Genomic DNA, 14,654 nt, shown 5'->3' with positions numbered 1-14,654 from the left:
CATTGTAATATACTGGTATTTGATCATATAAAAAAGTACTTTTATAGTTTATAGGTTTTTTGAAATGAGAATACTTTACAGCTACAAAGTCTTGTTCTGCAGAGGTTTAGTCAGGTCGTAAGGATGTGTCCATTTCAATCAATAAGGACTGTCCTTAGCTGTTGTTTATGTAACCCGAGTTGTAGTTTATGGACATATGCCTTTTTGGGCGATTTTCGAGCATTGTTCAGGCCGGTGAAGCACTCATACGATCACATCATGGTTACAGCAGACTTGGTAGTTCTGGACAGTGGTGGCATTAAAATTCTTTTTCTTGCGATGAACATGTTCCTTTCGCTGGGCTGTACTTTATGTCTGTTCTATTTATCTTAAACAAGATACAGTTGCTGTTTAGATTATGTCATACAATGATTACAGTTGTGTCTGCTCTAAAATGTTTCATTTTATGTTTGAAACTAGGTTATTTTCATTTTGATTTAATTATTGTTTGTTGAACAATGGAAAAACTTATCAAAAATAAGTGTGTTTCATCAACACCCCTCCCCCCCCCCCCCCACCCCATCAACCTCCTTTTCAAGAACTTAGACCTGGATTTCCCCAAAATTACTACAGTAAATTATAAACATCCAACACATGTATAAGTTAAGGTGGAAGGCTACATCGTCACAACATGTCTGACATCCGTTCGAAACGCCATTTTGTTCCGGATTGATAATATTTTGTCGTGGTACAAAATAGCTATACACCGTTAAATTGAACTCTTCTTAAGAGGGAGGTGATATAGGAATAAAGTCACTAAAACGCTTATAAGTATGTCAATTTTCTTCCTGTTTAAAGCTTTAAACTAACATTGATTATCAGCTGTTTTGTACGGAAAACGTGGAATTTAAATAATTTATTGTATCACCGCTATTGGCAATACATTTTAGTCATGTCATCTGCAACAGACGATCATACATACCGTAAGTACGATCTCTTGAATTGATCCCAATTTCCAAAATGTAAAACATTTGCAGTAAACTACTTGCATTGAAACTTAGACATTAAACTAATGGTTTTTGATTAAAATAGATAACGCTAGGTATATGTAGCAATAGCAGTGGAAGCCCGTATTTGCAAGCCAGTTGAGGGAAGGACAGAATTCTGAAAAGGAGCATGTTTTTCATTTCCACACGTACATGTGTATCACTATGGACATCTAATGTATGTATAAATATGCGTATGGTTGTTGTTTATAATTGCTATTGTATATAAAAAAAGTAAAAGGCAATTTCACTACTAATATTTTGTTTTGAATAGTTAAATATATATAATGCGTTCATCAAAAATATAACTTTTCATCTTCAAATATTATCATAAGCACTACGCATCTTATATATACACATGTACATATTTAGCATAGACTTGTTCCTTTTTTTAATTTTTCTTCGTGAATTTTATTAATTAAAAAATGGTCCCAAGATATTTGAGACCATGTACAATAAAGAAAGACAACTCATAAACAGGATCTTTCATACCAAGATTTTTGCAATAATTCAGTATTTTCTTTAATTTTTCAATTTCATTCAATTTCTTTTTTTCATCTTATTAACCAATGAATATTGTTTATATTTTCAGATTTTTGTGGGATTTTGTCCAGCAGTTTGCCTTAAAAGATTTTTTTTTATATTTAAGTTTCATATTTATGTGGATTCCAATAAAAATAATACAAACTTCATTCATGATGATTTTGTCTTTTATTTCTAAACTTAATGACATTTCACTTTCATAAGAAATTTAAAACAGAAATGTTAACAAATTTGATAAATAAGGGTTATCTGGAACCAGACTGATATTGTGCCTATTATTAGTAACAAATGAATACACTTATTTATTTAAGTTACATTTAGAGTTTCGAAATTGTATAATGTGTTCGTCTTGTTTATATATATGTGTATACCCTGGATAATCTTGATTATCGTGCATATAAACTTGGTAAATGGTCAACTTGGTCAAAACGTATATTTTAAAGAGATACGGTAATAAAAATTAAAATGCCGAACCAAGTTTGAAAAAATGGAGCCATCATGATTGTGAATTTAGTTACCTTGACATGAGTTCTTCGTTCCTACATTATCCCCTTGTTGTTTTCATTTAAATAGTTCATGCAAGATGTTAATGAGTGCCAGAATGACCCTTGTCAGACGACACGTTCCTCGAGCATCTTTTTTGTATCTCCTCGTAATAAAAAGTTCCAATAAAAAATATTAATTTTATAATTATTTTAAACATGATTAATATTTACTTGGATTAAAGTGGTTAGAACAGTGGCCGCTCAATGCCAGAAGCGTATAGGTTCTAGAGGTCGTGAGTTCAAAGCCCCGCCCCGGCCGATATAGAGTTCCAATATAGTGAATTTTGCTGTGGTGTATATGTATTTATTTTTATATCAGCAATTCAAGTGTATTTTCAAGAAGATTATATAGGAAATTGCATACTCTAGTATTTTGCAGAAATGCCTGGTAAAGTACCCTAATTTTTTGTCAAAATAGTAGTAAACCATCAACAAATTCCTTGAAAAAGTTATATAAAATTGAGGAACGTGTCGTCTGACTTTAAGGTCGTCCATCCATAACTATCATATTTCATATCTAATAGATTGCAAGTTTAATCACAAACATTTTATTGTGATTTTAAGGAGTTTATTAAATGATAAAGATTGACCTTTGAAATCTTCAAAAAAAAATTAATATCAATAAATTGATCATATGTTGAAGTGAACATTGAAGTCTATGGGAAAAATGCATTTTTAAATATATTTTTTGGGGTACAAGTAATTTCTTACATTTCTCTTGGTAAAATGTTGCAATAGCTTTCCCTTTCTTCGAATATACTAAAATAATTCATAGTTTACCATGCATATTTTTATAAATTGATTTTTTAATATTTTCCTAAAGGGCAGACAACTCTTTGAAAAAGTTTTGAGTGCAATAAGTTCATTTAATTGACTACATACATACACCCGAGATTGGTTTATATCAGCCTTATAATAGCTTAAAAATATGTATTTGATGTAGTATAGATCAATCAAAATTGTGAAATTCGCCATAGTTATGGATAGACTACCTTAATGAGGAAAACAGATGTCTTAAAATGTCGAGATCTTTAACAAAATTTCGTACATTAGTATGTTCTTTCTTTTTTTCACACATTCTGCAGACATACAATGCATGATTATGATGCTTTTAATATAATAATTCAGAAGTACAGGATTTTATTTGAGAGAGAGAGGTAGAGAGAGAGAGAGAGAGAAGGAAAATTCAAGTAAGTGGATTTCAGATGTTCCAATGAGTATCAAAAATCTCATTTTCACCATTTTTGTAAGAAATAAATTTCTGTGTTTCATAGAAGAGCTTTAAAGACGACATTGCATAAGAAACACTCAACACTTGATGTGTAAATATAGTACTTTAACCAAAGAAAAATGATATTAAGGTTATCTTTGCTTTTACCAAGGATGCCTAGAATGAAAGTTTTCTTGTTAAATGATTTTCTCTTTTAAATAATGTTTAAAATTTTCTAAAAAACGATTGAACACAATCATAATCCCACAATATATGTTCTATAGTTTCCTCTTTTCTGTGACAAAAGGTACACATTTTAGAGTTTACTTTTTTAATTTTGAATAAAAAAGAGTTTGTTGCCAAAATGTTGTTAATTATTCTGTATTGGAACCATTAAAGTTTACAGTTTTTTGTTAATATGAAAGGTAGTTTATGGATTAATTTCCATCTCATGTCCTCTATATCTAATAATTCATTCCGCCTTCTTGTTTAAAATATCATAAAAGAACTTTGACTTTTTACATTTCATAACTTTATATATGTTTTCTCTAATAAGCGGGTTTGCTAATTTTCTTAAAGTTTAGTTTTCACCCAATTATCTGATGTATGTCTTTACAGCATGGATTATACATGCATATTCTAAAAAGTTGACTGTTACATTTGTAAACATATCACAAAACTTATCAAAACTAAGAAAAGTACTATCTTCCTCAATGATATCATTGATGTATCTAATATTATTATCAAATAGTTGTTTATTGAAACAAATTTCCCTCCAATATGAATCAAAGTATGCTTTAAATACATCTATCCAGAACTTGTTTTTTAATGATTTCAAAAGTATATTAATGTATTCAATACCACATGATGTAAATTTATTTTTGATTAAAATTAAGAATGAATTGACTCAACCCCCTGTTTGTAAAAAAAGCTGTCTCACTCAGAATAGTTTAATGGAAGATATAAATGCTTTGATATTTATCATCTTAAGACCACCTTCCTCATATTTTTGAACAAGAACATCCCTCTTTATTCTGTGAGTTGAGCCATTCCATATAAATGAAAAGATTAGCTTTTCTACTTCTTTACATTAAAAGACATATGGGTCTGGGATAGACATTAGTATATAATTCAACAAAGGTAGCACTCATGTCTTAATAACTGTAATTTTGCCAATGGGAGTTAAATGTCTTTTCTCTAATTGTTTAAGGATATTAGACTTAATTTTAACCAATTTTGGATCATAGTTAAAACTATGCATATTAAGCAAATCAACATCAAAATTTATTCCAAGAAAGGTGAATTTAGTAGATCCCCAATTCAGCTTGCTATTTGGAATCAGTATATCATTACTATACTTTTTGGAACCTATCCATAGAGTATGAGTTTTTGAATAATTAATACACAAGCTGGACATTTCCGAGAACCTAGGTAATGTAGAAATGGTTTTCACTTCCATCCAGGATAATATAGGTGTCATCTGCAAGTTGTGAACTCTTTTTTTTCTATATTACCCACTGCTATACCTTTCATTTTTTCATTTTTTCTAATTTGTATCTCCAATATTTCTGCACAAATCAGGAATATATAAGTGGATCTTCTTGTCTTCACCCCCTCTGAATATTAAAAATTTCAGAAAGATTGCCACTTTGAATAACCGCAGATGTTATGTTTGTATAAAAAATCTTAACCCACTGTCTAATAGTGGGACTAAAGTTACAAAATTCTAAAGTTTGTTGTATAAAATTCCAAGATAAGGTATCAAAAGCATTTTCAAAGTCGAAGCAATAAAAGACCGGGAATTTCTTAAATTTCAGTATATTGCACTATGTCATATATTAACCTTGTGTTTTCTCCAAATATATAGTTCCTAATATAGTGTCTAGCTTTGTCACTTTTAGGTAGAAAAGTAATTACACCATGTCTTTGTGTGACTGATAATATATTATTTTTATATCCATAATTTATAGATCTAACAACAAAAACACCAATGTATTTCCAAAAAACCTTAAAAAAGTCTGATGAAAAAACATCCGATCCAGGTGATTTATTAGCTTTCATACTAGAAAGTGTTTTTGAAGCCTCACTAAAAGTAATTTCACCCTCTAAAGAATCTGTTTCCGTTCGGACAGTTTAGGAATGTCAGCATATATTAATAAATTATTTAAACCAAAGTTGACATTATCTAACTTGTTTTCATATAATTTTGTATAAAGGTTTTTAGTTTCAGTCAGGATTTTTGTCTGGTCATATATTACCTCCCCTGAATCTAACTCCATTTTGTAATAATCGTACTTATAAAATTCCTGGAATCCAGTTTACAAAAATAACATGATGGTTTTTCTCTCTTCAATCCGTTTTGCTCTACTTCTAATATAATTGCCCTGTAATTTATGTTTTCTAAGCTTTTCTAATTCCTGATATTTGTTTTATAGTTAATCTACATTGCTTTCAGAAATATTCTTTTCAATGTCTTTAATTTCTTTCAGCAATTCTTTTTCCCGTTTATCTTTTTTTTCTTTTTAATATATGATGAATAGGAAATAGTTTTTCCTCGTATTTCCATTAACAATGTTTCAAGGAATAACTGATCATTAATGGTGAAAAGAATACTTTCATCTGGCAACTGATGAAAATTGTTTATATTATAAACTGGTAAAGCATATTGTTTCTTAACTTGAAGTATAAAATCTCTAATACACTCTTAATAATCATTATCATAAAGTAAGGAGTTATTAAATTTCCACAGCCCTCATCCTTTCTTAAAATCATTAAAGACAAAAGACATGCTTATGGCCGAATGATCTGACCTGTAACTGGATTCTATTGTACATGTTTCTAAACTAGACAAAAATGATTCAGATATAAAAAAAAAAGTATAATCTGCTTTGCTTGAGGGGATCGTTTCCTCCATGTATATCTACGTAAATCTTCATGTAACTGTCTAAAACAATCTATATATGCATAAGTCTCAACCATTTCTAGAACCTTATTTCTAGCTTTCGGGTTATTTATACCCTTATAATTATAAAAATCTATAGTAGAATCTAAAACCAAATTAAAATCTCCATTCCAGATAACATTTTGGCATTGCATATCATCAATGTGCATTTGTATATTTTCATAAAATTGCGGGGTGTCCGTAATTGGACCATAAATATTGCAAAAATATACATCATGGCTTTCTATAGATATCTTAAGTAATAAAAAATTATTCCCATCAATATCACCTTCTTCAGCGAGAACCTTGAAATCAAAATCTCTGACCTCATTTTCATTATCTTTTGTAAAATGTGTGTCCTGCAAACAATATAAATTATATTTCAATGATCTCAAATAATAAAAAACATCCCTGCGCTTTGCAACGTCGCCAAGCCCTTGACAATTAACGGATAGTATCTTAACCATTAGGTAGCAAAAATAAGAGATTTTCAAATTCGATAAATGATACTCACCGGAACCGGGACTCAAATGCATTTGAAATTGTATTTTCTTTGATCAAAGTTTGCACAACAGCTTTGGTATTCTCGGCCTCTTGTTCTTTCACCCCATGGACTTTAATGTTGTTTTTCCGCGAATACTGTTCGTTCCAATTGGCCTTACTCATTGCAGGTTGTGCCATTTTTTGAACTCGTCGTTTTCTGTTCTCATTTCATTAATTTTTGATTTTAGATTTTCAATTTCATTTTTTTGAGCATCTATGATATTGATGATTGCTTTATTTTTTTCGTCCCACAACTCTTCCATTTCAACTTTGTGGTCATTGAAAATTTCTTTTATTGTCGATGTTAGGACTATTTTCAATTCATCATTTTTACTGTCTTGCCGACACATTCCTTTAAATGTTTCAACTCCGCAACTATATCTCTCAATACATCATCCTGAGAGTTCGAAATTTTCTTTTCGTTGCCCATGCTTTTATTCAGTGAGTTGTACGTAGATAACTGGACAGGAGATTTCACTGGGGCAGATGTTCCTTCTTTTTAAAGAATCTTTACAGGAAAATTGAAACAAATTGTCTTGTGAAATTTCTCGCTGTAAAAAGGGATACATGAACATGTATATCTACGGTTGTTATCTATATCTATTTTTATTGGAAAGGGGGCTTTTTGCAGAGTTATGAAGCTGAAGAAATTCTATTCTATCAAGAGAAATAACGAAAAAGGCAATTTTCAAACATCTTCATAACAGACTAGTTCAAAATATATATTAGAGCATTACTAGTATTGTTTAAATCTGGATTATGTTTATAATGCCAATATATTCTTATGTAAAGAACATGACAATCAAGAGCAAAACACAAATCTTGCGGCTATGACTGTTGTGTTGACTTTACACAATGAAATTTAAAGTTACAAACGGGAGGTAAAATAACACGTAAATTAGATGGATGGGACATGGTAAACTATACACCGGTAAGTTTCTTACACTGATGTTGCAACATGCGGACGGTATGAGGAAGTCAACCCTTTGCAGGGAATAAGCTTGAAATCAAGAAAATAAGGCAAATATAAGTGTGTTGAAATCTCAGAGAAACCACTTTGGTGAAAAATATACTCATTCTTGCTAGTAAATCTTACAGAAAATAGTGATTGGCCTTACAAGAAGTGAAAGGTATCTGTGGTGAACTTTAACAGTGGGAATTCTAGTTACATGTACAGAGTTTCGAAATCACACATTCCCTAGATACAGGGAATTGTATTAAAATGTCCCCTGCCAACTTAACTTTGTTGCAAAATTGTAAATAGGAGTCACATGCAGGTAATAAACAGTGCAAAAATATAGGCGGGGGCCTTTAAGCTATACAACGTTCGATGAGAGAGCAGCTTAGTTTTAAGAGTGTATTACATGTATCTGGTATCCATATTTTCATTATTTTGTTTAGTTTTGATTGCAAACCTTACTTTTTATATTCTGAACCAGAATACAATGTTCAACACTGACACATTTTTTTTTCGAAAATGATTCAATTATTTTTATTGCCATAAAAAGAAACATTTCGTTTACTACAAAACTCTGTTTCAAAACTAACTAAATGTTTGTTGTGTGAAAAATGCTTTAACAAAATTAGGATGATTGAAAATATGAATTAAACAAATATTTCTTGTGTACTTGTTCCTTCAAATCAAATCCGTTTTTCAGAATTTTTAACACGTTGATACGTCATAGGAAGCACTATGACATAACATCTTGATGCTGAAAAGTGTTGAATACAAGTCAATTGGCTTTCCGCTGAAATTGTATATTTTCAATAACAGCTCTATCTTTCAAAGCAAAATTTTTTATACAATTAATGTAGTGAATAGAATTTTTTTATCATTATCACAAATGTATTATTTGTTGTAATATCGTTGGCAGTTCTGACGAACATGGCATTGGGTAAACCTGCCGAACAGTCAACAACGCAAAATGAATATAACGCCGCGTATGCAGTTGATGGCAACAGAGGAACAAACGTTGGTGTAGACATGTGTGCACACACACATGATGGCGACACAAGTCCCTGGTGGATGGTGGATCTACAGGCTGTGTATTCCATCAAATCTGTAAGAATTCTTAACAGAGGAATTGACAGTGACGGAACAGGTAAGCGTATCTAACAACAACATTACATTGTATCAAATTGTAATACAGGAAAGGAAGGAAAAATACTGATGTTTAAATTTTTTAACCGGTAGCTTCATTTAAGAAAGAGAAACTGTTGCTTAATTATTTTTTTATTATCTGCAAAAAAAGTTATAATAGTCATTATTTGGCTGATATATTTTCATCTTAAAATTCTTAATGTTCTAATAAATGTAAGATGCAACGATGTTACATAATAATGAACTATATATATGTAAAACTCCCGCATTTCTCTAGAAATTGTTTAGGTCAACTGAGTTACTCAGGTGACCTATTGCAATTGATTTTCGTGCGTCGTACGGAAACATTTTTAACTTCTTGAAAACTACACGGCCAATTGTTACCATTTTAACCTTGAAGCATCTCTATGGTAAGAAGAATCTATACTGAGAAAATCATGGTTCCACCTTCCCCAGGGTCCTGAGGGCGGGACCAAATGTGCAAACAAAAGCTCTCTACCCCCACACATATGAGGAAAAAGTTTATTGCATTGAGTTTATGTTCATGAAGCCCTCTACCAAAATTGTGAAATTTATGGCCCCTAGGTCAATGGTTTAGGCACTAGGGTTAGACCAATATGGCTGGATAGTAAAGATATATTTAATCTTAGAAAGTCATCTTATCTATTGCCATTTATATTTGTAATCAAAGGCCGGAACGGCCACAAAGGCGTCAAGCTGACATTTTCTTTTATATAGAATGATATCAATAATTTGAAATTCTGTATTAATATATATAGTCGTTTATCAAATAATATTAGAATAAAAAAGGAAATGAATTACGTTTTGTGCTGTTTCAAAAACAATAATCAGTATATTTCGTTATAAAATATGTAGTGATGAGTTTATAATACAATAACTTATCATGGTTACAAAAATCGAAGAAATTTCAAAGTTAAAAACAAATTATTTTCTTTCTGCTTTAAAAAGTCTTTGCACATTTCACAGGCTCATAATTTGAATACATTAACAGTGTGTCCCTAATTATAATAATAAACATACTTTTATTTATTTCAATTCCCGTTTGAAACAAGATTACCTATGCTATGGTTGTTTACAAACAAATCCACAACACGTGCTATCTAAAATGCTCGACCAAACCAACTGCATTATCGTGTTTATTAATTGCAACAAAATCTCTAGATAAGTTTATCGCTTACAATTATTTTGAAGACCATGCCCGATAACAAATACATTTACATATCAAATTTTATTTCTATCGGACACAGTCTCCAATCAAAATGTAAGCGATAAACTTAAATAATATTTTAGTGAATGTTTACATTGCATCTTATTGTATTCATCCGCCATTTCTTGATTAAGCAAATTTATACTAATGCAATGAGTTGTCAATAACCAGGGAGGCAAAGTTGGGTTTCTTGTACACAATTTAGTTGAATAAAAGGAATACAAATCTTGTAATACGTTTAATACTTCAAGGAACTTATTTTTTTATGCGCATCAAAAAGGCGGTGCAGTGCATGAATTTTTGGACGATTGCCAATCCAGACGATCGCTAGAAGGCTGCCGAGCATTAGCTCGACGCCTTAAAAACTAAATGCATGGTTATGACGTGCATGAAATCTTCTACTTAAAATGTGAAATCCATGGCCCCTGGGTCAGGGGTTAAGGCCATAGGGTGGGGTCAATATAGCTATATGGTAAATATGTGTTAAATCTTTTTCTCGAAGACATGTGGGAAAAAACTGAATGCATGATTATGATTACAAGAACTCCTCTTCCTAAATTGTAAAATTCATGGCCCCTTAACAATGGGTTGAGGAGGGGGGGGGGGGGGGGTATGGCCATAGAGTGTTAATGTATATAATGTTTAAAATTCTTCTTCTACTCTCAAACATCTGGAAGAAAAATTATCTTCATAATTATGTTAACCAGGAAGTCATCTACTACAACTGTAAATTTTATGCCCCCTGGAGTATGGGTTTTGATTCTGGGGCGGGGCCTAAGTGGATGTAAAGTGTTAATGAATATCATGGTTAAAAATTATTTTCTTTACTTCCACACAAGGGAAAATTGAATTCCTAATATTGTACACCAGGAAGCCCTCTACCAAAACTGTAGATTTCATACAACCCCCCCCCAAAGTAGGGGTTGTGACTCTAGGGCGGGGCAAAAATGATCTTATAGTCTTAATGCAATTATTTCTTAAAGAAATCATCTTCTTAATTTCTGTTAATGCTTAATAAAAACTGACTGCATTGAAAGAAATAAAGCCTTCTATTAAAATGTTAAATGTTATGTATCCCAAGGGATTTGAGTCTACAGCAGGACCAGAACACTCATGTAGTGTATATGGTAGGGATTTTTAATGCATTGTGAGGCCAAACTGGTCATTTATTGTTGATGTATTTAGAATGTTTAAAAAGGTCTACTAGCACAGAATAAAAACTGGCTACATATTCAGAAACAAAAACATTCAGCTGTCATTAGTAATATCTCACGTCAGCTACATGTAAGGCTTTGGTGATAGCTTGGGAAGGGGATGTATATTTGTCTCATCATTTTATTCTGCTCAGGAGTTTCATTGAAATAAATTAGTTAATACACATATTTAGAAAAAAATAAAGAATTAAAGTTTAAAAAATCAAAGTTAAGACATTGTGAAAGTTTATTTATATTATAAAATTTGAGTTTTGATGAATTAAAAAAATGTAAAATTGAACCCCCCAATGTGGACCCACCCTACTCCTGAAAAATATTATTTTGACGAATTTTACTCTACATTACAAAGGTTACCTTCACTAATGTTGCACATTTTCTTAGAAATTGTTTTTCTTTTAGAAAAAAAATTCTTTTCTATATTCTGTTTATCGTTGATCTCTTTTTTCCAGGGGGTTCACAGAGCACTAATTATACATATTGAGTTATGTATGTAAACCTTTTTCAAACTTGTGAATCCCATGAATTGTCTATAGGGGCTAAAGTCTTAACAACAATTCTGAAGAATCAACAATTATATGTTGAAATGCTTTCATACAAGTAAAACCATATATAATAATATTTAAGCTTTAGTGAATTTTAAATGTCTTCCTTTGTAAAATTGGACCCCCCCCCCCCCTTAATGTGGACCAACTCTACTCCTGAAAAATATGATTTTGACGAATTTAAATGTTAATTACTTAATTTGTCACAGTTTATTCATTTACATATTGAATATTACAGTTCTCAGGACGATCTAAATCAAATGGCATATAAACCTACATCAAACTTGTGAAACCCATGAATTGTTTAGGGGCCAAAGTATTAACAATTCTAAAGAATTAACAACATGTCAAAATGTGTTCATATAAGTAAAACCATATATTATAACATATGTTTTGGTGAATTAAAAATTTCTGAAAAAACATTTTAATTTACATAACCTAAGGTTACTTTCACAAATGTTAAAATTATCTATATATTCCTATGTAAAACTACGACCACCCATTGTGGTCCAACTTCACCCACGGGGATTTGAATAAACTTAAATCTACAATATATAAGGATGTTTCCACACAAGTTTCAGCTTTTCTGGCCAAACGGTTTATGAGAGGAAGATTATTATGTAAAACTTTGACCCCCAATAGTAGCCCTTTCTGTGGTCCCTGGAGCTCTGGTCACTCCTGGGACCATTAGTTGAACAAAATTAAATCTACACTATCTGAGGATGCTTCCACACAAGTTTCGGGGTTTTTTGGCAAATGGTTTAAGAGTAGAATATATTTAAAGATTTACTCAAATTAACCCTATGTAAAAATTTGACCCCACCCCCTTGTGGCCACACCTTACCCGGGGGACCATGATTTGAAAAAAAAAAACTTAAATCTACACTCTCGGAGGATGCTTCCACACAAGTTTCGGCTTTTTTTTAGAAAATGGTTTTAGAGTAGAAGATTTTTAAAGATTAACTCTATATATTCCTATGCAAAACTTTGACACCCCCCCCCCCCCCATTGTGGCCCCAACATACCTCAGGGACCATGATTTGAACACACTTGAATTTACACTAGCAGAGGATGCTTCCACACAAGTTTCAGCTTTTCTGGCATAATGGTTTTTGAGTAAAAGATTACTTTTAAGATTTGTTCTATATATTTCAATGCAAAACTTTGACCTACAATTGTGGGCCCACGTTTTAACTTTTCTGGCCGAATGGTTTTTGAGAAGATTTTTGAAAAATAACCCCAAACTTTCAATAAGTCCTGATTATTTCCCCTGAAAAGAGAGCGTGGCCCATCATTCTAACAAACTTTAATCCCCTTTACAAATGATTCTTTGTGCCAAATTTGGTTGAAATTGTGGTTTAGGAGAGGTCGAAAATGAAAAAAAAAGTTTACAGACAGTCATACAAAAAGTGATCAGAAAAGCTAAGCTCAGGTTAGCTAAAAAGGTATTAAAGTCAGCATTTTAAATCAAACGTAAAAACGCAATGTATAAAAATACAAAAACAAAAAAGTTTCAAGAACAAAAATATTATGTGGGTGTACATTGGGTAAGCACCTTTTTAATGGCTTTAGGGTAATTTGACAAGTGTATAGAGTGATTAAAAAGTATTGTTGTGTTCTTGCATGCATACGTTTCATACAAAATGGCACATAGGACTTCATATATATTGCTTTTATATCTTTTGGCAAATTTTTTGGCCATCTTCGGGCAGAAACAAGCCAGTTCAAGAAATGTTTACATTCTTACCCTGAAATGTACAAGATGGCAGCACAACCCTCGTAAGTGTCCATATTTTACTTCTTTTTAGATCTGTCTGGCCGTCTGAATGATGTTACCGTTACTGTAGGCACGACAAAATCAGATGTTAACAGTCTCTGTGGTTTGTTTTACGGCCCCGGTACTGCGTCACAGCTGGTCGTCGTCGACTGTCCGACGTCGCCACAGGGGAGATTCGTAAAGATCTCTAAGAAAACAGAGTATCTTGTTCTTTGTGAAGTTGACGTGTTTGGCATCGCCCTCTAATCATTAAAATAGTTAATAACTCAGCTTAAATGTAACCGTAGGTAGGCACTTCCATTTGCTTGCGCATCCTCCAGAATTTTATTATCTTTTCCTTTCAAATATGAGATTTTCAAACGCCTAAGTTTCACCTTTTAATTTCAGCAAAGTATTTCTTATATCTATCTATGTACTTGTGTGTCATGGTACATACTGATTCTTTTTTATTTATTTTTTCATTTATAATAAAGGAAGGAATTTAAACAACCGTTTTTGTCTTCATTCTGTTTAATTACTGTGGAATCAATAAAAACAACTACGGTTATAACAATGATCAATACAAATATTAATAGCAACAAAATAATGGTTTTGTTACTTTTTTCTATTCTGGTTATTGTTAAATCAAATGTACGCCAAACTAGAAATGAGCTTGTTACAAAGGAACAAATTGGTCTTTTGTCACAGCGTCATGTACGTGTGACGTAATTTAAAATCTAGCACCTGGTCATGATACATGATACATACAGAACCTTAGTAAAATAGACAAATGCTTTACATAAATACATAAAATACAACTGTTTTAGAGCCATATACATATACATTTAAGTTAATTATCCCCTCGCGCATTTTTTTTGCAAAGGGGATATAGCATCGCTGCTGCTGTGTGTGTGTGTGTGTGTGTGTGTGTGTGTGTGTGTGTGTGTGTGTGTGTGTGTGTGTGTGTTTGTGTGTGCGTTCGTAAACACTGGCAACTGAGAGCCGA

The 14,654-nt window shown here is 31.8% G+C and overlaps 1 long non-coding RNA gene across 1 annotated transcript; it reads left to right on the top strand.

Moving 5' to 3' along the window:
• Positions 1 to 1,048: 1,048 nt before the first annotated feature.
• On the top strand, positions 1,049 to 1,717 carry LOC136273980 (uncharacterized). The gene is made up of 2 exons (XR_010712223.1): positions 1,049 to 1,203; positions 1,618 to 1,717. It is a non-coding gene; the product is annotated as an uncharacterized lncRNA (long non-coding RNA).
• The last annotated feature ends 12,937 nt before the right edge of the window (positions 1,718 to 14,654 follow it).

Source organism: Magallana gigas, chromosome 1 (assembly GCF_963853765.1).
Source record: "Magallana gigas chromosome 1, xbMagGiga1.1, whole genome shotgun sequence".
In the NCBI taxonomy this organism is placed as follows: domain Eukaryota; kingdom Metazoa; phylum Mollusca; class Bivalvia; order Ostreida; family Ostreidae; genus Magallana; species Magallana gigas.
The sequence above is the reverse complement of the archived record's forward strand: the minus strand, read 5'-3'. Positions and strand labels throughout refer to the sequence as shown.